We start from the raw sequence: 15,669 nt of genomic DNA on the forward strand, positions 1-15,669 counted from the left end.
CGGGCTCTGGCTCTCCCAATAAAGTCTCCTGTTTCTTCTGGTCGGTGTTCGTGTGAGTTCGTAGCGCGGTCCTCTTCACTGCAGCTGGTTTGCGGCCCCAGCGGTGGTTCCCGAAGCGAGGCAAGAGAAGTCGCCCCGACAACCTGTATCTCACGCCGGCAGCATGAGGAAGGCCCTCTCCCCTGGCGGAACCGGTCCATGAGCTGCAACCAACCCAACACCTTCACACTGTCACCACTGTTATTCAACACTGTGCTAAAAGTTCTAGCTAGAGCAATTAAACAAGAAAAAAAATTATAGCATCTGTACTAGCCAAAGGGGTGCTGATGCAATACCAGAAATTGGTTGGTTTTTATAAAGGGTATTTATTTGGGGTAGAAGCTTACAGTTACCAGGCCATAAAGTATAAATTACTTCCCTCACCAAAATCTATTTTCACATGTTGGAGTGAGATAGCTGCCAATGCCTGCTAGAGTTCAAGCTTCCTGGACTCCTCTCTTCCAAAGACTCACTCCTCTCTGAGCTCAGGGTTTCTCTCTTCCCAAAGCTTGCTTCTCTTTTCTCACAACCAAGCTGCTCTGGTGCTTACTTCCCAAGTCTCCAGTTCAAGACTCCACCATCAAAATTCCAACATCAATACTTCAACTCTACCCTTTGCCATGTTTTTTATCTGTGAGTCCTCACCCACCAAGGGGCAGGGACTCAATACCTTACTGATGTGGCCTAATCAAAATCCTAATGATAATTTAGTGATGCCCCAGGTACAGGCCAGTTTACAAACATAATCCAATATCTATTTTGGAATTCATGAACCATATCAAACTGCCACAGCATCCAAATAGGAAAAGAGGAAGTAAGGCCCTCACTATTTGTGGATGACATGGTCCTATATTTAGAAAATTCTGAAATGTCTACAATAAAGCTACTTGAGCTAATAAATGAATTCAGCAATATGGCAGGATACAAGATCAACATGCAAAAATCAGTAATGTTTTGTACACTAGTATTGAGCAATCTGAGGAGAAAATCAGGGGAAAAAATTCCATTTACGATAGCAACAAAAAGACTCAAATAGCTAGGAATCAATTTGATCAAAGAGGTACAGGACCTATATGCAGGATAATACAAAATAATGCTAAAAGAAATCAATGACAACCAAAACAAATGGAAAGATATTCCATGTTCATGGATTGGAAGACTAAATATCATGAAGATACCAATCCTACAAACCGATTAAAGATTCAATGCAATACCAGTCAAAATTCAAACAGCCTACTTTACAAAAATAGAAAAGACAATTCCCAAATTCATTTGGAAAGGAAAGTGCACCCAAAGAGCCAAAAGCATTCTAAAAATGTAGAGTGATGTGGGAGGAATTTCACTGCCTGAACTTGAAACATATTACAAAGCTACAGTGGTCAAAACAGCATGGTATTGGCATACAGACAGATGTATCCATCAGTGGAATAGAATTGAGAGTCCAAAAATAAAATCTCACCTCTATGGACAACTGTTTCTAGACAAACCTACCAAAGCCATGTTAATGGGACAAAACATTCTCTTCAAAAAATGGGGCTGGGAGAACTTTATATCTAAAACTAAAAGAATGAAAGATGGTCCCTGTCTCACTCCCTATACAAGAATCAACTGAAAATAGATCAAAGACCTAAGTATAAAAGCCAGGGCCACAAAACTATTAATACTAGAAGAAAACATAGGCAAACATCTTAAAGACCTTGTGGTAGATGGTGATTTTTTGGACCTTACACTCAAAGCACGTGCAACAAAAGAAAAAAATAGATAAATGGGACCTCCTCAAAATTAAAAATATTTTTGTACCTCAAAGGACTTTGTCAAAAGGGTGAAAAGGTAGCTGACTCAATGGGAGAAAATATTTGGAAATTGCATATCTGATAAGGGTTCAATTTGAATTATATATCAAGAGATGCTACAAATCAACAATAAAAAGACAATTGAGGGGAGTTGATGTAGCTCAGTAGTTGAGTTCTGGCTTCACACATACAAGGTCCTGGGTTCAATTCCCAGCCCCAGTACTTCAAAATGAATGAATGAATGAATGAGCAAAGACAAATGACCCAATTTTTTAAAAAGTGGGCAAAAAACATGAATAGACATTCGCCCAGAGAAGAAATACAAATAACCCCCCAAAAAAAACCACACATGAAAAAATGTTCAACATCATTAATGATTAGGGAAATGCAAATCAAAACTACAATGAGATATCCTCTCACACCTATCAGAATGACCACTACTAAAAAGACAGAGAACTACAAGTGTTGGAGAAGATGTGGAGAGAGAGGGACACTCATTCACCATTGATGGGCCTCTCTGCTCTCCTCTGGGCCCATTGCTTCAGCTCCTTCCTTTCCGTGGATCTTCTGTCTCAGCCTTGCAGGGACCTTGTTCCATCCTCCACACTTACTGATTCCAGATGCCAGAACCTCTCTCTCTGTCTCTGCAGTTTTTCCCCGTGTCTGCGGCTTTTTACTCCTATATTTACAAAGGACTCCAGTAAGGGAATTAAGACCAACCCTGGATTCTTCAATCTAATCAAAGCCCTTAACTTGAAGCAATCTAATAAAGGTGACATAATCAAAGGGTCCCTTAACAGAATCTAACCAAAATGTCCCATCTAAAATTGGTTTACCAGCACAGGAATGGGTTTGCTTAAAGCACAGGATTTTCTGGGGTCCACAAATGACTCAGACCAGCACACCCATTAAACAATAATTCCCCATTCTTCCTTCCCCCTGGCATCTGGTAACCTATAGTCTGTCTGCCTCTGTGAATTTGCTTGTTCTAAATTTTTTATATAAGTGGAATCACTCAAAATTTGTCCTTTTGCACCTGGCTTATTTCACTTAACATGCTTTCAAGGTTCATCCATATTGTCGCACATATCAGAATTTCATTCGTTCTTAAGGCTGAATAAAATCCCTTGTCCATATATACCACATTCTGTTTATCCTTTCATCTGTCAATAAACACTTGAATTTTCCCACCTTTTGGCTATTGCGAATAATGCTGTATAAACATTGGTATTTAGGCATCTGTTTGAGTCCCTGCTTTCTACATACCTAGGAGTGAAATTGTCAGGGCATATGGTAATTCCATGTTTAACTTTTTGAAAACATCAACTGTTTCGTTGACATGTATTTGTACAGCATATTTTTAATGGACATCATCTATGGTGTTTTTTACCTGGCCTATAAGGTTTAGCATGGTCTGGCTGCAACTAGCATGTCCAGCCACATCTCCCTGCATTGCAGGTCACGTATTGCCTCATCCTGCACACGCACACATGTGCACACACACGAACACCTGCCCCTTGACAATGCTGACGTAACAGTGGCCTCCCTACGTACTGTGCTCTTTCCTACCACACACACTCTCACTCACGTACACGCTTCTAACTGGACCTGCGCTTCATGCTCCTCTCCTTTGCATCATAAATTCACCTTCGATTTTCTGCTTACTTATCCCTCCCCGACCTCACAGCTGGGTCCCTGAACTCCGTGTCAGCTCCCTTTAAGTGATAATTTTAGATTCTTAAATGTAATTTTGTGTTCATGTCTTTCTCACCCACTAAGCTAAAAGTTACACAACAGCAAAGTCCTTATTTTGTTTTGGTTTTTCTCCCCCTTACTATCCACTTACCTGGAACCCCAGCACAATATGTGACATATAAGAGGGTCTCAATAAATATTTGTTGTTGGTGTCCCTATGCTAGGCTGCTGCTTACAAAGGTTAAACATCTCTCTCTTCCATTTTACCTCACAATCACTACTCCTCTCACCCCCATCCTTACTCAACCATACTGTGAAAAACAAAAATATTTTATTAAGAAAAATAGTTCGGGGGGAAACAAAATGTGAACTGAAGTGCTAGGGAAAGGGAGAGGACAGAAAAGAGAAATCAGTAACACGCACATGGTTAGAGATGGGCTGGTGAGCCACCCCTAGCAGGAACGAGCTGCGTAGTGGTTAAACCCGTAACTCTTGAGCCAGTTGGACACCTGAACTGAAATCCTGCCACTTACCAACTCTGTCACCTTGAAATCAACCCATTATTCAGTTCTCACAGGACGACTGTCTCCTCCATTCTCACCTGCAACTCTTCCTCTTCAAAGACCTTACCCAATTCCTGAGGCCAATTGACCACCTAGATAAACGAAGAAAGCACAACATGCAGCTCAGCAAACCAGAGTATGCCATGAGTTTTAAATGACATTTTTAGAGTAGGTAATTGTCACATTTTGTCACTAGAAATAAAGTTAAAGCTAACAAAGAAGCTCGATAACCAATTTACAGGAGTATTGGCTCATAATACAGCATTTGATGAAGCAGGCCCTGGTGCTCAGGGGGTTAAGTCTTAGGCCACACAAATCCCAGTCCTCTGTTGCTGTCCCTAATCCACTCTAGGTTCCCCTCATAGCTCCCAAGAGCCACTCATCCCTTCACTCTCCAAATCCAAACCATAGATACCCAGGCAGGAGATGGAGAGGTTGTTATCATTGGGGTAGGATCATGGCAGTTGGAAGTGAGAGGATTAACACAGGAGAGGACAGAGAAAGCTTCACAAGGGAGATCATTCCGTTTTCTAGTTTCCGGTCAGTGGTGCCCAGTACTGGTCAGTCACCAGTACTGGCCTTTGAGGAGAGGGGTGAATTGAGCACCACGCAGGACCTCTACCTGGGCAGCTACTGGTAGTGTGTTCTTGCAAAGGACAATGCACCAGAAACCAAATCCAGGGCCTCCCATGTAGGAGGCGGGTGTCCAGTCGCTTGAGCCACATCTGCCCTCTGCTCATTGTGTCACCTCATTGTGTCTCCTGGTTGCAGCAGCTCATCGCGGCAGCTCATTGTCTGCTCATCTTCTTTAGGAGGCACTGGGAGCCAAACCCAGGATCTCCCATGTGGGTGGCAGGTGCCCAACTGCTTGAGCCACATCTGTTCCCCAGAGTATTTTTAATGCTGTTTATTTTCAATTCCTCTCGTCTCCCCTCCTTAATCTTTTGTTCTTCAGAAAACCATGTTAACAGCCTAGTGGAGATCCTAGAAAATAAATCTTGAACAATGTATTTTAAAAAGGGTAGGAGTTAACCCATGCAGTGAATGGGGTACAGACAGTCCAGGTAGAGAGTATATGAAGGGTACAGACAGGGAAGCGTGAGACAGTGCTACACATACTGGGAAATGCCAGTGCTCAGGATGGTGGATCATAAGGGCTGAGGGGATGTGGAAACTGAGGCAGGGGAAGGCTCATGACACTGAGTGCCATGCCAAAGAGCTTGGACTGGATCCTGAGGAAGAGACACCATCTTAGGATGCTAGGACAGGCAAGGTCCAGGCAGGAGATTATGGGCATCGGAACTAAAGTCCAGGCAAAGGGGGAGAAGAAGAGAGATTCATGAGATGATACAAAGAGGGAAAAAAAATCAACTGAATGGGTAGGGGCAGGGGAGGAGGGGGCTGGGAGGTAGATGCTGAGTCCTGGGCAGCTGGACGACAGCATCAGAGGGAAGAGTGGAGTTGGGGAAAGAAAATGTACTCTGGGATGAGATGATTTGGCAGCATCTTTGGGACATCCAAATATGAATGTGTGGGGCCTGTTCTGGTTTGCTAGGTGGCAGAAATGCAGATATTGGGAAAGGGGTTGGTTTTTAACAATGGGGATTTAATAACTTACAAGCTTACAGCTTGAGGCTAAGAAAAAGTGTCCAAGTCAAGGAATCATCAGAAGTCACTTTCTTCCTGAAGACTGGCTGCTGGTGATCCTGGACTCCTCCGTCACGTGGCAAGGCACATGGAAAGTCTAGCTGGTCTCTCCCTTCTCTTCTGGGTTTCATTGCTTTCAGCTTCCTGTTTCCAGGGCTTTCTCTCTCTGTGTCTGAATTTCATTCTCTTATAAAGGACTCCAGTAAGAGGCTTAAGATCCACCCTTAAGTAGGTGGGGCGCATCTTACACTAAGATCCTACTCACCAAAAGATCCTCCTTACAATGGATCCACACCCACAGGAATGGATTAACTTTAAAAAGAACATACTTTTCTGGGGTCCATACAGCTTTGAACCATCCCAGAACCTGAAGTTCAAGATAGCAGTCTTGGCCAGAGGGTCACCTCCACGTGGGCAGGTGGTATGAGGAGGTGGAAAACAGGCAGGCCTGTCCAGGATTGGAACATTGTTTCTGCCATTAGTTGTGCAGTCTGGGCAAATCACTCAGAATTTCTTAGCCTTGGTTTCATAATCTCTAAAATGGTGGCAATAAGCATATTTGTGTAATGCACTCAGCAGTCTACCTGGCTCATATGTAAAATAAAATGCTAGTTATATTCTTATTACCTATCTGGCCAAGTTGCTTTAAGAATTAGAAATGTGTGTAAAGTATTTGGCCCTCAATAAATGACATTTATTGGGATATTTATTGGGTATTTGTTCAAAGAAAAGATTATATTTTTTCAGGTTGTAATAAATGTTTACATTCTTTCTTCTTAGCTCTTATCATTAAAATGGAAAATTAACCAGCAAGAGAGAGAGAGGATATAGGGAAGAAAGTTAAGGAGGAAAGTAGAGAAAAACAACATTCTAAGAATAGAAAGAAGAGAAGCCCTAAGAGACTACAAAGGAAGGGTGAAAAGAGTGGGAGGAAAACTAGGAAAGTGTAAGGACCTAGAAACCCAGGGAAGAGGACATTCAAGAAGGGGGCCACTTTTTCCACTAGTAGTCACATTATATATCCTGCCATAACCCACTGGGTGGACTGGGGGAGAGTGTCAACTACAATGCAAACTATTATCCATGGGTGCAGCAGTGCTTCAAAATGCATTCACCAAATGCAATGAATGTGCCACAATCATGAAAGAGGTTGTTGATGTGGGGAGTGGGGTGAGGGGGATGGGAGTATATGTGAACCGCTTATATTTTTTGAATGTAACATTTAAAAAAAAAATAGAGATTGTAGAACCAAAAAAAAAAAAAAAGAAGAAGAAGAAGGAGGGATTGGTCAGTGCTAGAAAACATGAAGCAGGTAAGAAAAGGCCTAGTGAATTTGACATCACTATTGACCTCGGGGAGAGCAGCTGCAGTGAAATGGGGAGGAGGGAGGATGGCTGTGGACTGGGCTGAGTAATAAATGGAGCTAAGGCTTGGAGACAAGTGTAGATATAGCTGGGTCTGAAAGGTGGTTAGCAGGGTTGAGAGGAAGAGAGTGCTAAATATGATTTTTTTTTCAAGGTGAGAGGAATGTATTTTATGTGCAGAAGAACAAAAGCCAGAGAGACGAAGTCAGCAAAAAAGGCAGGAGACAAAAAATAAAGAATGTGCCGGTGTGCTGAGGCCAACGGGGATGAATCTCAGGCCAGGCTGCTGAGAGTGGTGTAGGTCCAGGGAAGGCTCCTGGGGAGGATAAAGCAAGCTGCAGGTCTGCTCCCTGGCTGGAGAGGAAGGACCAGGAAGCTAAGGGTTTGAAGGCTGCTATCCAGTATCCAAGGAAAGTTAATCTTCTCCATGGATGTCCGCTCACTAGTGACTCCCACTCGGACTGTGGTCCCTGTGTTCTGCATCTGGGACATGGCCCATATCTATCTAGGTCTCCTTCTCTGCAGCATCAAACATGGACCAAAATAGGCGCTTACTCAGGCGTGCAGGGCTCCAACCAGCCGTCACTCCTGGTAAAGGGCCTTTCATGGTAGTCGTTTCTGCAGTGAAATTTGTTTTCCAAAGCAACACAGTAACACAAATCATGAAGTTTGTTTCCTTGTTCCTTAGTGCCAGAGACTGGGTCATTAGTTCACAGGGAAGACTATTTGCTATTTTTAGTTTTCAGGCTGTAATAAAGGTTTTTTTTTTTTCTCCTTAGCACTTATGTACACAAGCACATTATACCTTTGTTTTTCTGATCTCCACTAGAATGTCGGTGTAAAAATTCTGTTCAGCCCATTTAAGGATTAGAAGAGTCCATGGCGTATGGTAAGCACACACGTCTGTGTTGAATACGTTAAGTGAATTAAAATGCAGTGTAGGAAAGAAGAGCTCAGGATTCTAGGAGGACTTGCGACCCAGGGTTGTGACTCAGGCGCTGCTGGAGTGGTAGCGGGTAATTGCAAAGACAAGCCCAAGACAGCCCCCAAGGCAGGCAGGCTGGCCTGGGAGAACCCCATGCTGAGAGCCAAGACCTGGCTAGGTGCCTGAGCAAGGACAAGGGTGCTCCCAGACTGGAGCACCCTGAGGGTAGGACAAAGGCATTCCCCTCAAGGTCAGCTTGCCCCCCATTCACAGAGGAGCCAGTAGGAACCCAGCAGGAAAGCACAACAGGCAGCTTAGGCCCTGGCTCGTCCATCCTCCATCCTAAGACTTCCCCCTGAATTGGCTGATCCCCCTTCCTGTGCCCTCCTCTCTGGCTCCACCCCCACCCCAGTCCTCCTGAAGCAGGCTAGTAAGATAGGGAATCACTAGATGGACCTGGAAAGGGGCAAGAGTCCACGTGGACACCAAAAAACCCCAAGATGGCTGCTGGAAGACCCTACCACCCTCCCCCAAGAGCCTGCCATTTTGAACGAGATTTCCTCTGGAAGCCAGGAGAAGCCCCAGATATTCCTCAAGGACTCTATCATTGGGCCCTCCTGGGGGATTGATGGTGAGTAATCAACCAAAACAGCAAACAGCTGGAACTCCTCCCCTGCCATTCGCAAAGGGGTGGAATAAATAATGGTTCAAAAAGCAGGTGCGAGGCCCAAACTCGCTCACCCCTTTGGACCCCAAGTCTGGTCGCCTTTCCCCCCCACATGGATCAAAATGCAAGTAGAACCTGGGCATTTATAATCTATAATGGGAAACAGTAGTCTGTAAATCAGCCAGCTTTATCACTGTTGGGCCCCTTCCTCTTCACCTGGGACCCATGGTCTGTTATTGTCTCCCATTTCTCTTCCCTCCCTACCGTAATAAATCACTGGCCTAACTCAGCCAACATGCTCTTAAAATTCATTTCTGCAGGGGCGATAGCGCCCACGACCCCCTCCCGCCCGCACTACCCCGGCCCGCGCCGCCCTCCCGGCCCTTCTGTCGCGCACCCGCCGGCCTGCCGGGTCCCTGGAGCCGCGGTGAGTGCGCTCGGCCTCGGCCCGCGCGCGGGGAGGGCGCCCGGCGCCGTGCGGGCCCGGGTGGGGCTGGGCCCCGCGTCCCCTCCAGCTTTGCCCGCCCCGAGCTCCGCTGCTCCCGGCGGCCAGAACGGAGGGGTAGAGCAGCCCTCGGCGGCCCGGGGGGCGGGCGGCCGTGTCCGTCCCGGGGCCGCGGAGGCACAGGCGCCGCGAAGCCGCCCCGAGGGTTTCCCGCGGGCAGGGCCCGGCCCGGTAACAAGTTTGCGCTTTTGCTTCTCCAGGGCCGACCCGAGGCTACCTTGTGGCAGGTTCGGGGCCGGGCCCTGCCCGGGGGGCGAGAGCCGGTCGGGGGCCGACCTCGGGCCCCGGAGTTCGTTCAGACGTCCGCGGGGGTGCAGCGGCCTCAGCTCTGCGCGCAGGTGAGTCCCGGGCCCTGCGCCCCGGGAAGTGGCCCAAACCCCGAGCACGTGGCCGGCGGCGGCGGGAGGGCCCCAGGCGCGGCTGTGCACGGGCCCGAATCCCGCTCTTCTTAGCGAAAAGGAAGTTCTAAATAAAACACGACCCAGCCAACGAAAAGGCGGTTTCTGATGCGTTTTCTCAATTGTTAAACGAACTGCAGAGATCCACGGAGCAGCGTAGGAAATAGTGCAACTAGAAAACTCCACAGACATCTCAAACTGCCCTTTCCTGTGCCCTTTTAAGGTTGACTCAGTGCTTTAAGAGGCTAACACAGAAGGGAAAAGTCTCCATAAAATGCAGAGAGGAGATTGTAAAACTCCCCTTTGGATCCTGTCTGGAATCATAGCTGAACCAGAACACATTTTGTTACAGTTTAAGCATTTACCTTGTGACTTTTTTTCTTAAAAAAAAAGAAAGGGGGGGGGTCACTTCATACCCCCTCCCTACTCCTCCACCATTGAACTATATCTGTTCTGTGCCTTGTGATATTTTTATACAGCAGGCAGCATAAATGAATTCAAAATTAACCTCGGCTTTTGATGCAACCCAAGGGACAGTGAGCAGTCTTGACTGGGTCAGATCTAGGACTGGGGCACTGCTAAGACTGATGAATGTGTTCTCATCCTCCCCTAGGATAACGAGCTGCTCCTCCAGCATTCCTGCAGATTCCCCACTGCAGTGTCTTGTTAGGAACTGGGACAGCCTGCCTACTGATAATCTAAAAACGGAGACACTAACGTTTCTCGGCAATACTGTGTGACCACGTTATAAGTTACAGGACAGTCAAGAAAGGCCACTAAATAAGACCCTCATTTACAACCCCATACTCCAGTTAGACCTCCTATGTAAGAAGGAGGGAAAATGGCTAGAAATTCCATATGTTCAGCTTTTCATGATTCTGTATAATAAGAAGAGCCTGTAGCATTTATTGGTTGTGCTATGCACAGGGAAAATCTGGAACAGAAGGCATACCTCCTTCCAAAAAGGAAAAAGACATCTTAGATGACCCTCTTCTTAGTATCCCACCACATTATGACCCTGTCCTGGCCCCTTTAGACCCACCCCGTATGGCCTGTCCTACCTAGCGTGGAGCCTCGTTCCACCCAGCTAGACTAAGACAAGTGGTCAGTGGAGATGCAGAAACCATCAGGGTGACTGTCCCCTTTTCCATTACCAATTTGGCACAATGCAAGAAAACAGTTGGGTCAATTCTCTGAAGACCCTGCAAAATTTACTGAGTTCCAGCACCTCACACTGGCATTTGAACTAACATGAGCTGATATGCACATTATTTTCACAACTTGCTGCACTCTAGAGGAAATGCACCACATCTGGGCTGAGGTACAAGGACATGCCGATAGACTGGCCACCCAACAGCCTCACTGGTATGTGGTAGGGGCAGTAGCAATCTCAGATATAGACCGTGGGTGGAATTATCAGAGGGGACAGGCAGATCTGGAGGCTAGAGATCATATGGTCATTTGTCTCCTCGAAGGGATGAGGTGGTATACTATCAAACTGGTCAATTATAACACACTTAGGGAAATCACTCAGGAGGAGGATGAGAACCCAGCCTTGTCCCAAGGTGGGTTGGTAGAAGCAATGAAAAAATACACCCTGCAGATCCAGATTCTGGAGAAGGACAAATCCTTCTGGGAATTCATCTTATTGGCCAAGCTTTCCTGGATAGCCATAGGAAGCTGCAAAAACTTTCCATGGGTCCCCAGACTTCCACGAATACCCTTTTAGAAACAGCTATTTCAGTTCTCAACAAATGTGATCTTGCTGCCAAGAAGGAGCAGGTAAGGAGGGATAAGCAAAGGGCTCACCTTTTAGCCACTGCCCTTAACGGTACCCTGTCCCTTTGGGGCCACTTGAACCCAGGCTCCACATCAGCAGAACCCTGTTTCAGATGTAGAGAGGGTGTCCACTGGAAATGTGACTGTCCCAAGCTGCCTTGCCACAGAGACCCGCTGGGGCCCAGCCCCAGGTGTGGAAAGGATGGGCACTGGGCCTGGAAATGCACTGCTCGCCACAACTGAGAAAGACTAAAGGGGACCAAGGCCAAGCATGGCTCCTTGGACAACATTGCAAACCATCAACAACGAAGAACCTTAGGTGGCCCCTACGGTGGCAAGCAAGACTGGTAATTTCTTAATTGATACAGGAGCCACCTACTTGGTCCTAGCCTACCACTTGGGACCCCTCATCTTGGCTGTACCTCTTAGTAGGAGTTGAAGGAAAATCTAGATCCAGGCCATCTCTTAACTGTCCTAGGCATCACTGCTCTCATGGGAACTGGGATTGGCAGTTTATACCAAACCCAACAGGTCTATCACAATCTCTCTTTAGAGTTAGCCAACACCATAGAAGAAACTAGCTGCACTTTAGAAGCCCTTGGACACCCGTGGTGCTGCAAAGTCATAGAGCTCTAACCATGTTAATGGCAGCACAAAGAGGAACCTGCTTCTGTAAATCGCTCTGGAACAGTTCTAGAGAACATTCAAAACCTACAAGATCAAGCCCATCATCCTCAGGAGGATCTGGCCTCTGGAGGTACCTGACCCTTCTCACTCCATGGACCATTCTGTCGTGGCTGGCCCCCTTTTTAAGATGACTTACCACCCTTTTTTTTTTTTATCCTCTAAGTAGGACCACGCATCTTCAAAATTCTAACTTATCTCTTCCAGATTACAAGTCTTCCAAGACAAGCTAATGTTCCTGCACAGGTTCCAATCAGTACCCATGGGAAACCCCATGACCCAATAGTATAACCAGAGAGTTTTATATCTTATCAGGTAGAGACTACTGCCCCTAACCAGCAGGAAGCAGTTACCGAAGAGACCTCCCACCCTCAGCATCCCTTAAGAATAAGGGTCAAATCTCTCTGAGGGGGAAATTGAGGCAGATCAGAATAGGGAACTGGGAAGGGAAGGGGGGACAGTGAACACAACATCTTGGGGACAACTGAAAGCACCGTGGGCAGCCAAGCTTGAGCTATTGGAATGTGAAACTCAGAAAATAAATGATAACATCTTGTTCTGCTCAACCGATGGGGACTGAACAAACTGGAACTAACCCCATTCCTACCAACTGCATCCACAGGCTAGACGACTCTCCTGTTTCATCCATACTTAGAAATCTGGCCCCAAGTCACTGGGCGTACGTCTTCACTAGTAAGATACCCACACTCACATCTCGATTGTGTACTTTTTACTTTCACTTTGCATTAAACTATCTGGTTGCTTAATCTATGGTGCGTCTTTGAATTCTTTCTCTAGACGTAGCCAAGAACCTGGAAACCATACCTGGTAACAGCTTTGATTGTGCCTTCAGGAAAAACGTTCATATTTGATGCTTTCTAGACACTTCTGTGGGGATACCAGGTAGTGTTTCCAAATAGATTAGGGAATTTGGAAACCTTGATTTTGTTTGAAGGTAGAGGAATCCAATGTACAATCCATTTCAATTTGTCTCAAAGAGTAGACAGTGGTTATGTCTAACTGGTTTGTGTCTAACTGAAAACAGTTTCCTTTAGGTAGAATGTTACAAACTGTTTAAGGCAAGACAGTCTGTTTTCCCAACTTCCCAAGGACGTTTTAATCTACAGTGTAATGGGCTCCATTTGTCTGGTGTGAGCCGTAGCAGCCACAGTAGGGCTGTAGTGACAGTGGAGAGGTATTAATTGCACTATACGCTTGGCAGTGTGCCTGGTTCTGGAGGGTGAAGCCCTGACATGGATCTTTCTATTTAATCCTCGTACATAGTATTCTCCCCGTTTTACAGATGAATAAAATCAAAAGTTAGGTGAATTGCTGAAGATTATATCACTACTGAAAGCAAGAGAAATAAGAAAATTGCTTAATTTTGCAAATACAAACTCAGGAAGGTTAAGGAAGAAGCTAAGATTAATTGAAAAGGGAAAAAGGAAACTAAAGTTTAATATAAACCAGTGAACATAATGGCAAGTTGACATTCACAAATAAAATAATTACTTCAAGTAACTTTTAAAAAGTTACCCTTAGTACATCCTGAGGAAATGGATTTTTTTTTTTAGATTTAATTTTTATTTATAACCTCCCCCCCCCCATTCCCCCTATTGTCTGCTCTCTGTGTCCATTCACCATTCACTATGTGTTCTACTTTGTCTGCTTGTATTCTCATTAGGCGGCTCTGGGAACCGATCCTGGGACCTTCCAGAGTGGGAGAGAGATGATTACTCTCTTGCACCACCTCAGCTCCCTGTTCTGCTACATCTTATTATTTTCTCTCCTCTGTGTCTCTTGTTGTGTCATCTTGCTGCGCCAGCTCTCCATGTCGGCTGGGACTCCTGCAAGGGGTGGCTTTTCCCACGCAAGACAGCATTCCCATGCAGGGCGGCTCTCCTGCATGGGCTAGTACTCTGTGTGGGCCGGCTCGCTGTGTGGGCCAGCCTGTTCTCATCAGGAGGCCCTGGGCATCAAACCCTGGATCTCCTATATGGTAGATGGGAACCTAATTGGTTGAGCCACATCCATTTCCCTGGATTGATTTTTTTTTTCCTTCTTTTTTTTTTAAATGTTGCATTTAAAAAATATGAGGTCCCCATATACCTCCCACCCCCCTCATTCCACTCCTCCCTCATCAACAACCTCTTTCATCATCATGGCACATTCATTGCATTTCATGAATACATTTTGGAGCACTGCTGCACCACATGGATAACGGTTTACATTGTAGTTTACATTCTCCCCCAGTCCACCCAGTGGGCCATGGCAGGAGTTACAGTGTCCAGCATCTGTCCCTGCATAAAAGGGTCAACTCAGACCAGCAGAATATCTCAGTCTACATGTAATGTCAGGTGTTAAAAACTGCTTATGGCTTTGGATAAAAGGGGGAAATGGAAAGAACAAATGAGTTTATATGGCTATGAGTCTCCAAAGAAGAGTTGGGAGGTCATCAGGGGTAATGCTTAGGCACACTTCAGCAGGGTCCCAGAGACAGCCAAAGTAGATAGAAGCCCAGGTACTGGTTTTCCTGAGGGCTACAGAGACCCACAGGTTCTACAGTCATGGCACTCTGGAGTTCAGTGCCATGTCAGTTGGCCCTACTTTGGAGTTTGTGTTCCTGAATATGATGGAGTTGGACTCAGATATGACCTTTCTACACATGCCTCTTCTGTTACTTTTACTGGGCCTGTGGTTGGTGCTGGGGTTCGTGTATACTCAGAAGACCTGAATCTCTGAACTGTCCATGTGACAGCGAAGCCCTGAGCCTCAGCAGACTTGCAAATCCTATTGTCTGGTTTATTGGACTTACCCTGGCCAACAGGGAGGTGAAGAAGGTCAACCACCACATCAGAGAGCCAAGAGTGCCTACAACTGCAAGCAGGAGAATTGGATCATCATCAATGTGGAATCTAAACCCTCTCTTGATATAGAGGGGGAGTGGAATTAACCATCCCAGCGTCCACAGGTTGGAGGAATAGAGTATGGATTAGAGTGGACTTACTGGTATTCTACTATGGAACTATTGTGATTAGTAATGGAAGGAATTGTAGCATTGGTGTGGAGAAAGTGACCATGGTAGCTGCTGAGGGTAGGGAGAGGGAAGAAGAGATGTGCTGTGGATTGATTCTTAATGTTAGTTAAGAAAAACTCTCCCAGTGGCACATGGCCTAGAAAAGGTTCCTGAACAGATTCTTTTATCTGTTCCTTCCTAGCTATGTGTGTCAGGCAAAGCACATTAAACCTCTTGCAATTGAAACTAGAATAGTTTGAGAGAAGCCATTAAAAGTTAAGTGTCCAACTAACAGTATTGGGTGTTTGGGGTGTGAACAATTAGAAAAGAATTTTTTTTTTTAAGATTCTTGACACAATCTCAATTTTTCTTTTGTAAAATCAGGAATGGGTATGCCAAATACTGCCCCTTCAGTGGCCTTTTTGACTATCACTATGATTAAGTTTATTTTTATGAATTTCCTTTCAGGCAAAAGAGCAGTGGATCTTGGATTCAGTGTCAAAGGTAAATCTGTCAAAGGGGTCTCCTGACCACACTTTAACACTAAATTCTTTATGTTTGTTGTTGGTTCCGTACTAAAATATAATCTGCACA

General features: G+C 45.6%; 1 non-coding gene across 1 annotated transcript; it reads left to right on the forward strand.

The window, feature by feature from the left end:
* Window positions 1-9,806: 9,806 nt before the first annotated feature.
* On the forward strand, window positions 9,807-9,924 carry LOC111764672 (small nucleolar RNA SNORA26). The gene has a single exon (XR_002797231.2). It is a non-coding gene; the product is annotated as a small nucleolar RNA SNORA26 (small nucleolar RNA).
* The last annotated feature ends 5,745 nt before the right edge of the window (window positions 9,925-15,669 follow it).

The sequence above is a fragment of the Dasypus novemcinctus genome, chromosome 1 (assembly GCF_030445035.2).
Source record: "Dasypus novemcinctus isolate mDasNov1 chromosome 1, mDasNov1.1.hap2, whole genome shotgun sequence".
NCBI classification, from domain to species: Eukaryota; Metazoa; Chordata; class Mammalia; order Cingulata; family Dasypodidae; genus Dasypus; species Dasypus novemcinctus.